Source organism: Pleurodeles waltl, chromosome 2_1, assembly GCF_031143425.1.
Source record: "Pleurodeles waltl isolate 20211129_DDA chromosome 2_1, aPleWal1.hap1.20221129, whole genome shotgun sequence".
In the NCBI taxonomy this organism is placed as follows: domain Eukaryota; kingdom Metazoa; phylum Chordata; class Amphibia; order Caudata; family Salamandridae; genus Pleurodeles; species Pleurodeles waltl.
In genome coordinates, this window is record NC_090438.1 from 291,424,979 (window position 1) to 291,440,896 (window position 15,918).

Below are 15,918 nucleotides of genomic sequence, written 5' to 3' on the forward strand. Positions count from 1 at the left end.
CTACTAACTAATAAAACATTACAGCACAATAATGTATGTTTATTAAATAATTAAAGTATATTTAGTGCATATATTTAAAAGAAAATAATATACAAAATCCCACCTACAGTAAAATGTTTATTTTTATTTAATATATAATTAGTTAAATTCAGGGGTGGTTCATCCATAGGGATGTGGGGGCATTGACGAATGTCCTCCCTACTGTATGACAGTAGTTCATATGGAGGACCTGAGATTGTGTCATCTGAACTGTGCATGTCAGGTTGGTCGGGGTTTTCACTGTGGCCAGCCTGACATGCACAGTTCAGGCTTCTGAAGTCAAAGCTGAAAGACATCTGAGAAGCAGAGGCTTGGCTTCCCTGGTCTCTAATGGAGTGATGTGATTGCCTGCTCTAGCTTGTATTTGCTTGGATGCTATTATCAAGCAAGGAAGCAGCGCGAGGCAGGTGGAATTTCAGGAGCATTTGCAGCTGAGCTGAATGTGTGCTGCAGAAAATCATCAAAGGTAAGTTTCTTTTTTTTTTAAAGGGTTTTATTTTATGTTTGATGTGTCCCACCACCTTAAAAATGTAGCAGTCATCACTGGTTAAATTCCTTAACAATATGAATAGAATTAGTTCAATTTCTTTTTTAACCAGTTTAATTTTAAATTTGAAATAACTATTATTAATGTTATATTAATATATAGATTATATTCTACATATAGTAAAACTATATATATATAGTAGGACTATATATATATATTTTCACTGAAAAACCAAAGCTTAAAATGGCATTATTAGTAGGTGAATATGTAAAGAACAAAGGTTAAAGTGAAATAATAGGTAAGTGAATATGTAAGTCACAACATTAACGTTTTGAACAAAAAAAAAACACATAAAGTTATAGTTAGCACAACTTGCGCCCCCAACATGCACGGCTTATGACCTCACACATTACATCACTCATGACATGTTCTATTACATCACTGATGACATCTCAAATGACATTGCTGATGACATCACCCAAGCTTTCAAGTTAATTTTTAAGGTTCTTTTTTAATCAAAAATAGATCTTTTTATCACAACTTACTTTACTGTTATATTAACCTTTGTTTTTTTAAGTGAATTTCTATGTTTTTTTAATGTGAAGTCATATTTTATTACCAACTGCACATGGTTTTTCATCACATGTGGTGTGGGGTTGACCTCAGGGCCTACCTTCTAGCTAAGCCCTGCGTCCAGCTCCCCGCGGGCAGCTACCCGGAGACAGCCAACCTCACGCTGTACACGGCCACAATTCGTTCCCTTCAATTGACACACACCATACCAATAACCCCCACAAGCTACTCAAGAGAGCCATGAAACGAGCATGGTATACCCCAAGAGAGGTGTTATTAGAACAAACTAAGGCCCATAGTTATACTTTTTTAGTGCCGCATTTGCGTCATTTTTGGATGCAGAAGCGGCGCAAATTTACAAAATACAATTGTATTTTTAAGTTTGTGCCACTTTTGCATTAAAAAATGATACAGCTTGGTATGTGTCACTAATTTTATTGCTTACACTTCTGAAGTGAAATATCACTTAAAAAACATTGGTGAGTTGTGTCTGCCTTAGGACTGCTTTAAAGAAATACCACTCTTCACAATAAAAAGAAACAGGAATCTTAAAGATAGACTGGTTCACTCCAACACAGAAAGGAAAACACAGCCACTCACTTTACGAAATTTGTTAGAGATACCACCCATCACTGGCCATAGATGATGTGGAAACTGCTTGGCATGTGAATTTACAATTGAAGGGAACAAATTCATATACAAAGACATATCTTTTAAACGGAACAAATTCACAAATTGTAAATCTAAAAACATCATCTACTGTATCCCTTGCCCATGCAAGAAGGCTTACATTGGTCAAACCAGCAAGGAAGTGTGTCACAGAATCAGCCAACATACATCAAGGGTCAGGTGCAGGTACATGTCAGCCACACTGGTCCAACATTGTATAGCTCTTAAACATATTTTAACAGATTTAAAATAGACAGTTCTGAAGAAGGTAAAAACAAGTGATGATAGGTCTCTACTGAAACAAGAAGCTTTCACGATCATGAAATTGCAAACAGGTGAAACAGCCCTGAATTAAATGTCCAAAATAGTTAATGTGGAATGCAACCCTCTTCTCGCTTCGCATGTTCTTTAATAAGTGCTCACAAGCTTTTTTACTGACATCCCCAAACAGGAATCCAGTTGAAGAACTCCCCCATGTACCACTTAAGCCAGAAGATACCAACAATGTGATTCACACTAACATTCCGTCTGCAGTGAGGTTGGCACTAGGCTGTTCAGGGGCCCAGCTTTTTCAACATGACACATATTACATGATACACAATTGGATGTGGTCAATATATAACAGCACTTATGTTTATATTAAGTCAGCACCTCTCCTCTCCCTAAGTGACAGGTCATATACATGATTACAGAAGAAATATTATCTAAGCCGGTATCGCAGCCCTCATGATTAAATGGAATCCCATGTTTTAAACTATTGTCAATCAGCCACAAAATGCCAAAACCCACAGTGCGCACAGGATTTTCTTTTCATAATGAGTTATACTCAAATGAGAAATCCGTGGCATCAATCCGACCCCATTTGGAACTACATTTCCCATGAGTACTATGACATCACACCAACGGCACCTGGTGCCCGTCTACGTTGTTGGACTTTTAATGGTGGTCCATCTTGCAACCACCGGACACAAGGAGAAGCCTGGTGATTTACAGGCACATCTGCAGAAACTGTGTTACTGGAGCAGGACAAACCAAAATCGATTCCAGACAAACAGCTGGCACATGCACATGTACTGAGTCTTTTGACTTGTCTAATTTTGGCTCCTACATCTCTGTCCACTTTACATAGTACGCACGGGCACTCGACCTGCAGCCTCTTTTCTCATTCTTCTTAAAGCTCACCATCAAAGCATTAAGATGAGACCCCTTATAAACAAGTATTTTGACCTGTGTGTGTGTGTGTGTGTGTGTGTGTAACGCGGGTACCCTTTGATACAATGTAATTAGAAGGTCATAGTATGCACTCTTTTTGAACACCTGCTACCACCTAGTTTTATCTCATGTATCTCACAGAATGAACTCTGAATGATCAACACTATATTAGTGTAATTGAAAATGAACAAACATGTGCGATAAATACCGCTCTCCTGTTCTGATCTTATATTTAACCACAAGTGTTTAAATGGGCTGTATCTCTCAATGGTGTTTTTAGCTTCTAAATACTGGAGAGTTAGCACACTTAGAATTCATCCTTAAAGGCTACATTTTTGTCCTTGTAAATACTGGGGAGTTTGCACACTTGCTACATTTTGGCTACATATATTCATTTTTTAGATTATTATGTCAAGATGATAACTAAGAACTAAGCCCTGATGTTGACCATATTCAACGATGTTCCAACCCTGCTAAGGTCGAAATGCATCAGCGATTTCTGGGGTGAGAGAGGTGGAGAGACCTTTTTCCAATCCATTGATAAGTGGTACAACTCCAGGCCCTGAGGGAAATAATGAACAAAAGCTTATAGGAAATCAGACTCTATATGACCAGCTCCCCTCCTCATATCGAACTTTTAGGATAGCACTGAACTGGCAGAATAAGGACGTCCTAAACTATTACTTTGCATGCGTAGCTCCTTGATTTATGTCTCTGGACAAAAATCTCTACACATTTTTGTTTATTGTCTTCATTTATGTTTGTACCTATGTTTTGCATTGTTTCATTAATGTATTTTGTGTTCACTATTGGTTTGAGAAGATTTCTTGGAGTTCTTGAGGTTCTTTTGTGTATATTGCAACAAATATTTGAAATATATAATGTTAGAAAAGGGGTCTCTAGTTGGCAGTCAGTCTACATGCTGTTCAAGTAGGGACCCTCACTCTAGTCAGGGTAAGGGAGATAACCTCTGCTCCCCCTTGGTAGCTTAGCACAAGAAGTCAGGCTTATCTCAGAGGCAATGTGTAAAGTATTTGTAGAAACACACACAGTAACACAGTAAAAACACCTTAAAAGCACTGAACACCTGTTTAGAAAAATAGCCAATATTTATCTGAATAAAACAAGACCAAAATGACAAACATCCAACATACACAAGCAAAGATACAAATTTTCAAAGAGTAAACTTCAATATAGTGCGTAGAAATACAATAGCTCACAATGTCGATGACGGAGACGTTCCCAACAATCCGATGCCACTGGCGAGGAGGGCAGTGCCAGTCATGGAGTTGCACGGACCCCCAGGTACAGTACCTTTGGTAAGTGAAGAAACAGGCCGGTGCCTGGAGTCAGGGAGGTGAGGCGTTGCTGGATCTGGGGCGGCATTGGTTCCTTACTGCAGAGCAGGAGAGGTGATGCGGCATTGGGGCGAGGCGTCAGTCCCTGACGATCCAGCGGGTTCTATGAATCTGGCGGGTCAAGATGCGATCAGTGTTCTCTCAGGGTCACAGTCACACCACTCGGCTACAGGCACCGCAACGGGGTTGGGTGTCATGGACGTCAGTGACACGGCACTCAGGACTCACAAAGTAAGGTCAAATCGTAATATTCATAATTCCACCTCAAAAATACCCTTAAGGTTAAATTACTTCATTTTGATCATTCTAAATTGGGTACCCCTTTATCTTTTTCCGTTCTCATCAAACACCACTCCATAAATATATATATATATATATATATATATATATATATATATATATATATATATATATATATATATATATATATATATTCACTTAAAAAAACAAAGGTTATAGGGACATTAAACTACGTTTTTTGCACCCTGCCAAGGACAGTTTTTATGCAATAATTTGACTTCTAATGTTTTATTAATATTTTTATTGACATTATAAAAGTTGTCATAAGTGCTGTAATATCTGACGTAATTAGCAGTGCATGGTGAGGGCGTGAGTTATAGTTACCTTAGGCTGGGAGTTATAGTTACTTGAAAAACCTCTAACTATTGTTGCGTTTGTTCTCATTATGGGAATGAGGCTACTGGATTTGGGCGGTAGGATCACCTGGATTGCGGGTACTGAGTAAGATTCCACACCTGGTGTCACCTGTCGGCCTAATCCAGGGTTCCCGGCTAACTAGCAGCGCCTCATCTCTGACCAAGATGATTGTGGCAACTGGGCACAAGGCAAGATAGACTCCTCTGGATCGTGGTACATCAGATCGCACAGCATACTAAGCTTATCTGTCCTTCGGGTCTCCCCCTGGGACTACATCATCCCTCATACCTGGAGGGGAGGCCTGAAGTCCAGAAAGACACTGTCCCCATATGGATCAGAGGCTCAGCACTCTAAGCAGGTAGCTGTAGCAAAGCATTTAGCAATCAGCATACAGTTGCGGTCATCTGTCTTGAATCTCCCTTTAACGTGCCTGGGACAAAGAGGTATTCTTATAATAAAACTACTAGCATTCTAAGAAATAGTCCCCTCTTTCTGTGAATGGTAAAGTCACAGCATACCACATTTGTCGGCAACCCTATCTGACTGTAGCCTTAGAAGGAGCACCGAATCTCTGATAAGAACTCAGTGTTTTCCTAGGCGAAGGGACAATGTGATAAAAAGAATACAACAGCACCCCAAAAGTGGCTCTTGCTAGAAAAACAAAACCATGCTGATGAATGCGTATCTAGGTGAAAGTGCACAGCTGCAGGCGTAGTTAGCTAAAATAACGTGTATAGTAAATGGCTAAAATAGCTATACAACACCCTCCCCTTGCCAGCCAAAGGTGGTGCAAAGCTAAAGCTAAAAGAAGACATATAAACCCTAAACTGAAGCAATAACTAAGATGTCAACTATGACAAGTTAAGAAACACAAGCCGTAAAAAAGGACAATTTCAAATACCACAGAGTGGCACAAGGAACCGAATTCAAAAATCAGAGTCATTTTAGAAATAGCCAATAATATCCAGGACAAGTGAAGCCAGGAGACGGTCCACATCAGCAGGTTGTAAAATATTCAAATCATGTCCAAGGAAGACCACAGAGCACTAGTGTTCCAGAGCCTGAGCCTCAGCTGCGGCAGGAGCATTCCATGTACTGTCCACCAGTGAGCCAAAAGTCGCAGTATCCACAAAGGCTAACTCGTAGGAAGCCTCTCGCAGCAGACACACCCTCAATGAGCATGTCTGATAATGAGCCCTCATCGAGAACATCAGCAGATCACTGTCCAATGAAAGTAAGTGCTGCGTAGTAAGACAGATATCCAGTGCATATTCAAAGAGGCACCAAAGGCAACGAAATATGGGCTGCACACAATCCAAAACCGGTTGGAATGACAAAGACCAGTCATATTCCAACGGTCGCAAGAGTAGTGCTCTGAAATACTGCATCATGCGTTCACGACACAGTTGCGCTGGTGGCAGCGCTATCAGTCCTCCTTGTTGTAAAGGGACAGCCATTGCACAGAAAAAGTAGCTACAGCAGAATGCCACCAATTATAACCAAAGTAATTGGAAATCCCCCGAAAACACTTGAAAAAATTGAGTGTATGTCTGAAGGTATTAAACCGAATATGGAGGAGAAGGTGCGAACAAAGCCAGAACCAACAGCCTTTAAAAAGTGGGTGATTCCAGTAGTACTGGACACATTGAACATTCGTCCCACAAGTTCACCAAAGTGTCTTAGAAAATTAGTACTTAAAAAGGATTCAATCTCCGCTGATGACCTCGCAACTTGAAGCACATAGGTCTTGCAGGCTGATGTAAATGCCACATGTTTTTGGAACAAAAAGGCGTTTGGTCTGCTCAACTTGTCAAAATTAACATCAGAAGTGGCGATATGGGGACAGATGTCTGTTACTCCTTTGAATTGTGCAGGGAGAAAAAGGACATTCCCGCAACATGCAACAATTTTTGAGACCGAAACGACATAAGGTAATCCGGCTCGCATTCCACAACAGCTCTCACTGTTAAGGAGCACAAAGCTGCCATTCGAGGGCACTCGGGACGCAGGTCTAATCAAGGGTACCAGTACTCCTCTCAGATAACAAGCCAAATTTGCCCTGGAGGAATTACATGCCCCGTGCAAGCACAGGTGTTTACAAACCTTTGAATGGCTCACAGAAGTCTTGCATTCGCTACCACTAAGAAAGACCTCTTTCATGCCATTGAAACATTTGTACAAAAAGGAAAGCTCCCACACCTTGTGTATGTAACTATCTCCCAGCCTTTCATATCGGACTACCGGAATGTGTTTCAAACACAATGTAAATTGAAGTGTTGAAATAGGCAGATTAATAACCCCATGTATTAACCATTCAGCAGATGGTACTTCAGCCACAGTAAAAGGCAACTTTTCTAAATTCTCTATTCTCAACATGACATATGTTTCTTCCTTCTTAGTCATCATTTGTTGCTGTCACGTTAAATTAAATGTTGAAAAAAATGTCCCTTGCGCTCACATGTTGCCAGGGGACGCAACCTGACTTTAGTGTTTGCATTGTCCGACCTAACTGCATAATGGATCTCAGCTGACTTTGTCCATGTTGCAGAAATGACACATCACTCCGTACTATATCTATTGCAGAGGACACGATGTTATTTAAAGTGTAAATTCGGTCGGACAAGGTGTTAATCCCATTATCTACGACAGCTAATGCTTTCTGTATGTTCTCGTGATCTAATTGCCTTAACCTGGCAGCTGCTTCTTGTTGGAAAAGTTTCAAAATTTCATTATATGTTTCATATATGAAGAATTTTTTGTGTTGTCTTCTGGGGACTAAGAGGAAGTCCTGTAAATCTGTATTATTGGACAGGAGACTAAGGTGTTCCTTGACAGCATCTAGTGAGGAGACCTTCATCCATTGCTGGCATAGTTTTCCTATACTATATGTTGTCACAATTCTCGAATGTTCTAAGGATATATAGCGACGGTCCAGCCTATTAGTTCTAAAGTCCCTGAGGAGATTACAAAACACGTATGGCACCACTTGGTGTCTACAGGCCACAATAACCACCCACCAGAATGTGACAGTGACATGTTATGTGTTCCATTCTGGACCCATTCATCTAGTTGATCTTCAGATGCATTTATTTACTTTTGCCATTTGTTAAATTTAGCAGGAACAGGAATTCTGGGCATATTTAATTATTTGATGTGTGCTAAGCCTAAACAACTAGTTTGTTGTACTATTTCATTTAAAAATATCATTTGAACAGGAATCATACAGGCTCTAAATAAAGCTTCTGTTCCTCTAATTTGCCAAATTGTATTCCCCACACACTTTTTAAATCAATCAAATTTAACCCATGTTCATAACCTTCTATGGCCAATCGGGAATCAAAGGAGTCAAAATATATTAATTTTGTATCAATTAATAAAACATGCAAACCTTCCATTACTAGCAATTTAAAATAATATGACTCAGCATTCTTAATATTGTGCCCAGGAAAATATGCAAACTTCTCAATATACGTTTTTGAACTGCCTACTGGTTGAGTCGGTCAATGTTCCCATTGTGCATATTTAAAAACTGTCTTTAGGGTACTAGCTCTGTGGATAAAATGGTGTCCATAATTATTATAACAGAACATATCTCCATAATTTCCTTTAAATTGGTACACATCATCATTTTCAAAAACCGTATAATACTGTAGATGAGCTATCATAGGATCAACTGTTTTTACATCCCAATCATCAGAAATCACTCCAGGTGTAATTACATCAGTCAATGACAGTTTGAATACATATGGAATTTGAATGACCTCTGTAGGACCATGTATGTTGAATAACACTTTATCCCACACAATCCCATCAGGAATTGGCACGGATGTAAAGTTAACTAGGGACAAGCCGCTGCATATTTTATGTGAAGAAAAATGTAGTTTATAAACTCCATTCACTAATTCAAGTGAAGAGCGTTCAGGAAGATAATGACCAGCTATAAGGAGGAAAAAAAGCAATGCCAAACCCAATCCTAAGAAGAAGGGCAAACACACTCAATGAAAACCATAGATAGTTCCATGGGCGAATGAAATAGCTATTTTTCAGTCAATGCATTAGCCTACGTGCTTTTGACAATTCTGTTACAGGCAGATGATTCTGAAGAAAAGTCGTCAGCATCGATGAAATAACCATCATCTCTACATACAAATGCTGGAGGTGCATTTTGAAGAGGAAAAGCTACAGAAGATTCCCTTGTTGGTGTATAGTAGCTTACGACATCCGTTTGTGTAGAATTTGGTAAAGGTTGCTCCGTTTTAGCAGAAATCAATGTAGAAGTAGTTGTGAGTGGAACCAATGAAAGCTCGTTTTCCACCCTCCCCAAGCTTGGAGAGGTGTCCGCATTGCTGTTGATGACTTGTAGGGGCACATCCTGATTGGTAGTGGGAGGGATTTGGGTACTACCTTGGAGTCCCCTAGGTCTGCTGTGCAGGATCGGCCACATGGTATAGTTTGACATAGTCGATTGAGAGAGAGCGATTCTCTTTTGAACCAGGCAGCGGTGGTGGAATGACAATTCTGGTACTGTGTATTCCCAGGACTGGAACTGGTGCACAATAAGAAGCACCAAACTCCTTTTTTACAACAATCTTTTCACGTACTAGATCCCCTAACTTAGGAATCAGCCAGTAGATGTTACTGGTACATCCCTAATTCCAGAGAAGCCAGCACTGGCAGATGCGTTGTCATCACGGAATTGTTGTAAGTCCTGCAAGACAGTGACACGCTCATTTATGTCAAAAAGTGTATCAGCCGCCTCCATGTCAGGACCATCAAGATCTGGAACATAAATTTGAGTATCAAAAAGGCACCCAAGGACCTTCTGGGCAGATTATTAAGTGCTGTATGAACTCCATACAGGTGTGTAAGCAAACTACAACCCTTGCCTAATACTTTAGCTGTTAATGATTCCTTTAAATCGCGAATTAGTCGCTCCACAACACTATTTCCCTTGGGATGAAATGGAGACAAGTAATGGAGTTGGACCCCTAATGAAACCATGGCATCCCTGTAAGCCCTTGAGTCAAAAGTAGGGCCCCGGTCCGAGTGGAAAGCTGCAACAGCATATGTACCGACAAAGACTTGCAAATCTTTAATAACAGTTAGAGCGTCAACCGAGCGTTGTGGCCAAACCCATAGAAATTGGGAGCATGAGTCAACAGAGACCAAAATGTATTTGTATGCACTGACTGGTGTCCACAATGGTCCAAGTACACACATTTAAAAGGTTTGTTGGAAATTAAGAGAGGTGTCTGCGGTGGGTGCTTAAAGGTAGCCCCCATGTTAACCTATGAGAGGGCAGGCCATGCAACAGTGAAAAACGAATTTAGCAATATTTCACTGTCAGGACATATAAAACACATTACTATATGTCCTACCTTAACCATACACTGCACCCTGCCCTTGGGGCTACCTAGGGCCTACCTTAGGGGTGCCTTACATATAAGAAAAGGGAAGGTTTAGGTTTGGCAAGTGGGTACACTTGGCAAGTCGAATTTATAGTCAAAACTGCACACACAGACACTGCAGTGGCAGGTCTGAGACATGATTACAGTGCTACTCATGTGGGTGGCACAACCAGCCCTGCAGGCCCACTAGTAGCATTTGATTTATAGGCCCTGGCACCTCTAGTGCACTTTACTAGGGACTTACTAGTAAATCAAATATGCCAATCATGGATAAACCAATTACATACAATTTACACAGAGAGCATATGCACTTTAGCACTGGTTAGCAGTGGTAAAGTGCTCAGAGTTCAAAAGCCAACAGCAACAGGTCAGAATTAATAGGAGGCAGGAGGCAAAAAGATTGGGGATGACCCTGCATAAGCAAAAAAGTCCAACAAGCTTTTAAAGATTTTATTATTATTACAGTTTTGCAATGTTGACTTAAAGTGGAAGCTCCCTCTTCAAGATCTGTAACTGTGGTGCTGCATGTACATGTATGAATAACGTACTATAGAGAGATTAGCCTATCTTCCCACTGAAGTATAAAGGTTTTTTTTACAAGAGAGAGGTTTTAGCACAGAGGCGAGCTGCACTGCTGTCAGATGGTGAAGATGGCAGTTCTTTTGCACATCTAAGTATATATGTTTGTCACTCTGGAGAGAAATTTCAGCACAGAGATTTGGCTCTGTGTACACCTAACTACAGATGCATGTCCCCATAAGGAAGTTTCTGAGAGAGAGGTGAGTGTGTCTTTAAAGTCAAATATGCACACTGGTTGTTCAAGACACAGTTGTCAACAGAGATCCTGCAGGAGCCTTGTGAGATTCTGAATTGTAAATAGGCGTAGATGAGTTCTCCATGTACTCCATTAGTTTTAATGCATTTTCTTGTTTTTGAGAGAATGCATGTGAGACTTAAGTAGTGTGATGAATAGATGCTTATGTGGGTTGCATAGAAAATTATTGGGCCTGCCACAAGGCGTTTTACAATCCCACAAGAGTCTCATCAGATCACAATAGGGAGGACTAGGAAAAAAAGACCAAAGCTCAACCAATAATGACTATTCTTATTACATGGTTGGAGAAATGTCATGATATGATTGGGTGCAGAGCCAGAAATAGCTCAGTTTGTCTTTACTGCTTTGGAAGAGAATGAAGTCTCTTTCAGGTGTGCTCAGCAGAAGTTAATTTATGTGGAGTTAAAAGAGACTGGTTAGGTCATTTGCAATAAAGAAAGAATTCCCAAGTTCAGGTATTTAGCAATATGTTGTGAAGTTTGCTGTGAAGTGTTAGTAAGTGTACTAATATTGGTACACTTAGTCTACAGTTTGTTTACAGAGTGAAAGGTGTTTGGGTAGGTGTAGATGTGTTAATTTAGGTTTTGACAGGTACAGTTTAGAATGTGGAGAGAAATGAGCCAGGCTTACAGATCGTGTCAAAAAATTAAGGCCCTCATAATGAACACGGCGGTCGAAAACGCCGTGTTCATGCTGGCGGTCCAAACACCGACCACCAGTGTCCCTGGATCCCCGCCGACCGTTTTAGGAACATTGCTTTGGGCTGGTGGGCGGAAACACTGTTTCCACCCGCCGGCCCAGAGGAATGCCTGGCCGGGACATTGATGGCAGCCCCACATGGAGCCGCCACCAAAGCCTCTGTGCGGCAGGTGCAGCTGCACCCATTGCGCAGATCACTGCCTGAAAATCGGGGGTGTGACCACAAAGGTAAGCCACTTCTCACCCTAACGTTCATAAGAATTATGGAAGAGACACATCACAGGAGAGAGGTCAGTCTCTCAACACAGTATACTATGCAGAGTTATCATACAAGAAACGTGTGTCTGGAAACAGAGCTGTTTCTCCCCACAGCCTACTATGCATACCTGTCAGCATGAGAAGAGGTATGAGTAGAGAGATGCATTGCCCTCAAACCCTACTACTAGAGACACATCTTACCCTGGTAAGATCTGTTAGCAGAGAGATGACTCCCTTCCCAGACAGCACTGCATATCAGTGTTTTTCCAAGAAGAGGTATGGGGACAGAGGTCACTGGTTCACTACACCGTACTGTACATCAAAGTTGTCCTGGAGACAGTTGCTAATGCAGAAGACAGTTTTTCTCTATATACTATGGTCTATATCTGTAATGTTGAGGAGAGCTGTGAGTAGTCAGGGAAATGCAGTCCCATACACTAATAACTGTGCTTATTATAAGAGATAACTATTGTAATGCGGGCTCTCACGATAAAAAAGTGGAGGGGGTAGCGAAAATTTGTTGCATATAAATTATACCTATTATTATTATAAAAGGATATTTTCAGGGAAAATGTAAATTCCATTATGAAGGTACGCTCTCTCTAGACACTCAAGAGCATAAAGCAGCAAACACTGACCCTTCGCAGTGGACATGGAAGACTGTACGCCTGATCCTCATGAGTGCCTCACAAGAGTGATCAAGAAGAAAAAAAAGGAGAACATATTGCAAACAGCATTGGTAATGAAAGTATGGGGTAGCTCTGAAAAAAGCTTATTTAAGTAACGTTTGTTTAACAACTGTATTTTTTGTGTTTTTTACATTTGGAACTGTTTTTTTTTTTTTTTTTTTTAAAGCTTAGAACAAAAACAAGACATTGAGAGTTCAAAACAAAGAGGAGAACAAATTAGGAAAAAAAGGTTACAAAATGACTGCCTAGGTAGGCATTTATGAACTTGGACAAGTCTGTCCTGTATAGCACTGCATGTCTCAGAAGAAAAAATTATCTGCTTGCATAAGCAACAAAAAAGGGTCTTGTTCAGATATGCAGGGTTGTTATCTGCTTGAGCAGTGAGTACCTAGGCAGGCACAGTGTCACCAGGTAAAAGATGTGGACGCCCCTATTGAGTTATCAAGTTCTGCAGCATGGGCAAGGCATTGAGGGTGCATTTCCTTCAAATGTTGCCACATCCCAGTGGTACTCATACTATATTACATGTTCCAACTGCCCATACTAACTTCCTTTTTGCATATTTTGCAAGTCACATATTTAGCAGATACTTTTTTCCCACCAGGTCTCATTTAAAAAAGAATTGCCAGAACATTGACTCTTAGGATGGTGAACTGGCTGAGTTGCAGGAACAGGAGTAGGGTTCTCATCTGAATCAGAGGATCTTACAAAAAATCAGCAAAGTCAGAGAGCTTGTTTAAAAGGTGCAACCACAGGAAGACTCACTTACCAAATGAAGCAACCAGGAGGGAATCTTTCTTTGCTAAATAAAAACATCCCTATGAACCAATCACAATCCTTCCTTGAGATGTCTATCCTCTCCTGTGTGTCTCACAGTTATCGCTCAAGTGGCCAGCAAGATCATAAAAAACAAGGAACTGTCTTAATATTTCAAATGCAACAATACTCCCCATGTTTTTCTACTGTAAACAACACTTCTCATGTCTTACTTTCTTCAAAACTACAATAATACAAGGTTATGAACGTAATTCCAAATTTACAATCTTGTGAGCAGATTAGGAAAATCGGACAGGAAGTACAGCCCCCTCGAGGTCCAGGCAGGGAATTGTGTGTTCGACTCCCGCAATATTTTCGCAAGAGCCATATGGTTGTAAACAAAATAATTGAAATAATAGCCATAGTGTACTGACTTTATTATTAAAGATTAACATTCAATATCTGACTAGATGAAAAAGAACTGTGAACTACAGATTAGAACAAAATGCAAAACTCTTAGATCTCGTGTGCTTTCTGCAAGAGCTATCACACACCTTAAAAATATATGTATATAGGGAAAACACATAGTTAGCAGTATAGAAAAAACCGATCAGTGTGTTTTTTAAATATAAATATGATGTTTATGTAAAGATAGATACAAAGACTATGAAAACTATGCTGGGAATATTTCTCTATATGTTAGTTACAAAAACTAAGATTTTGAACATTTTCAGTGCAAAAATTGTTGGAGTAGTTTGTTTCTACATACTTATAAATACATTTTTATTTTAAAAAACACTTCACATTTTCTGGAAAAAAAACAAAGGTTAAAGTAATGTTATAGGTAGGTGTAATAAAATTATGTCTTCTTGATAAAAAAAAAAAAAAGAAAAAACCTTAAAAATTCACTGAAAAAACCAAAGGTAAAGTCATGTTTTATATATATACATACATATTTATATATATATATATATTTCCCAGTTGATCCTCAGTTGGACTCAAACGGCATCAAGACGGTGGTGCAGGCTTCTCCAGCGGTGGGACCAAGCCACAAATTTCCAAAATTATTTGTTATATACAAATTCGTCAAGTTATACCTTGATAAGAAAAGTTGGATTTGCTATCAGTGATTGCTGCATCCTAAAATAAAATTATGAATTTAAATATTTAGCGCAAAATATGATGTTAATTCATGGGGTGAGATGTATGTATTACTAAATACTTTTTCAATTTGTTTTGTATTATGTACACTTTTGTGCGAATATTTACACTAAAATCTGTTTTTCTTTTCATATTGTGGTGGAGCAGAAATCATGTGGAACATTTCTTCTATGTTTACTAGTTAGTACTTTTGTATTTAGGTGATGATGCACTTGAGACTCAGGGTCCGTGACAAAGACCGCAAGGCTGAAACGCGTTGCCTGTGAATAAATTGCTGTGCATAACGAAGCCTTGGAGTGCGAGCTTTTGTGAAGTTTTATCGAGATTTCACTGTATCTTTGCATAAATGTATATATGTATGCAGTGTTGAGTGGCCATGTATGTTGCTGAATACGACTAAGATGGAGTACATTTTCTAACGTTTGGGGGCTTTTTTCTCTTCAGTACCTTTAGAAGTGCAGTTTGTGCATATCAATAGGCTTTCTTTATTGTGGGTGAGTTTTTAGATTTGCCTGCTCCTCCCTAAACCCTGCCTTACCCTTCCCTTAACCCCACATGTTTAAATCTAAGTGTTCCCCATTTTCCAGCCAATCTCCACCTGTCCTTCCCATATTTACTTCGAAAACATACACTTATGTCTCTGCATGTAGGTTAGTGAATAGCATTTAGCAGTATGTGAGTAGTACTTCTATAGCACTACTTCATGTACTTCAATGCAGTTTGTGAGTTTGCCCAAATGTTACTGCTCATTTTAGAGAGTGACTTGTTTCCTTTTAGAAGATTCCCAAGTTGTTTTTCTTGGTGCTTATAGCTTCCAATGTTAACATTATCCCATGCGAATGCTAACATTATTTTAGATCTGTTTCAGAGGTCCATTCACTTTATTATATTTTCTGTCCTGCTTTATTATTTGAGATGGTTAATGTGTGTGTGTTTGTATTGTGATCACTATGTTTACTTAGTGAATTTTGGGACAGTGTTGCAGTACAGGAATTACAGGGGTTCACACCTCTTCTTTGAGAGCTTCTGCTTTTTGTGTCTGCCTTCTTTCTGTTTAAGCCATGGAAACAATTCTCTCTTCTTGCTAGGTGTCATTTAAAGATGTATCCCTTTCGCA

At 39.7% G+C, this 15,918-nt stretch overlaps 1 protein-coding gene across 1 annotated transcript in view; it reads left to right on the forward strand.

Annotated features, from left to right (window-relative positions):
* GPC3 (glypican 3) overlaps positions 1-15,918 on the forward strand; it is a 3,152,357-nt gene that overhangs the window by 304,807 nt on the left and 2,831,632 nt on the right. The gene's annotated exons all lie outside the window — the stretch shown is intronic.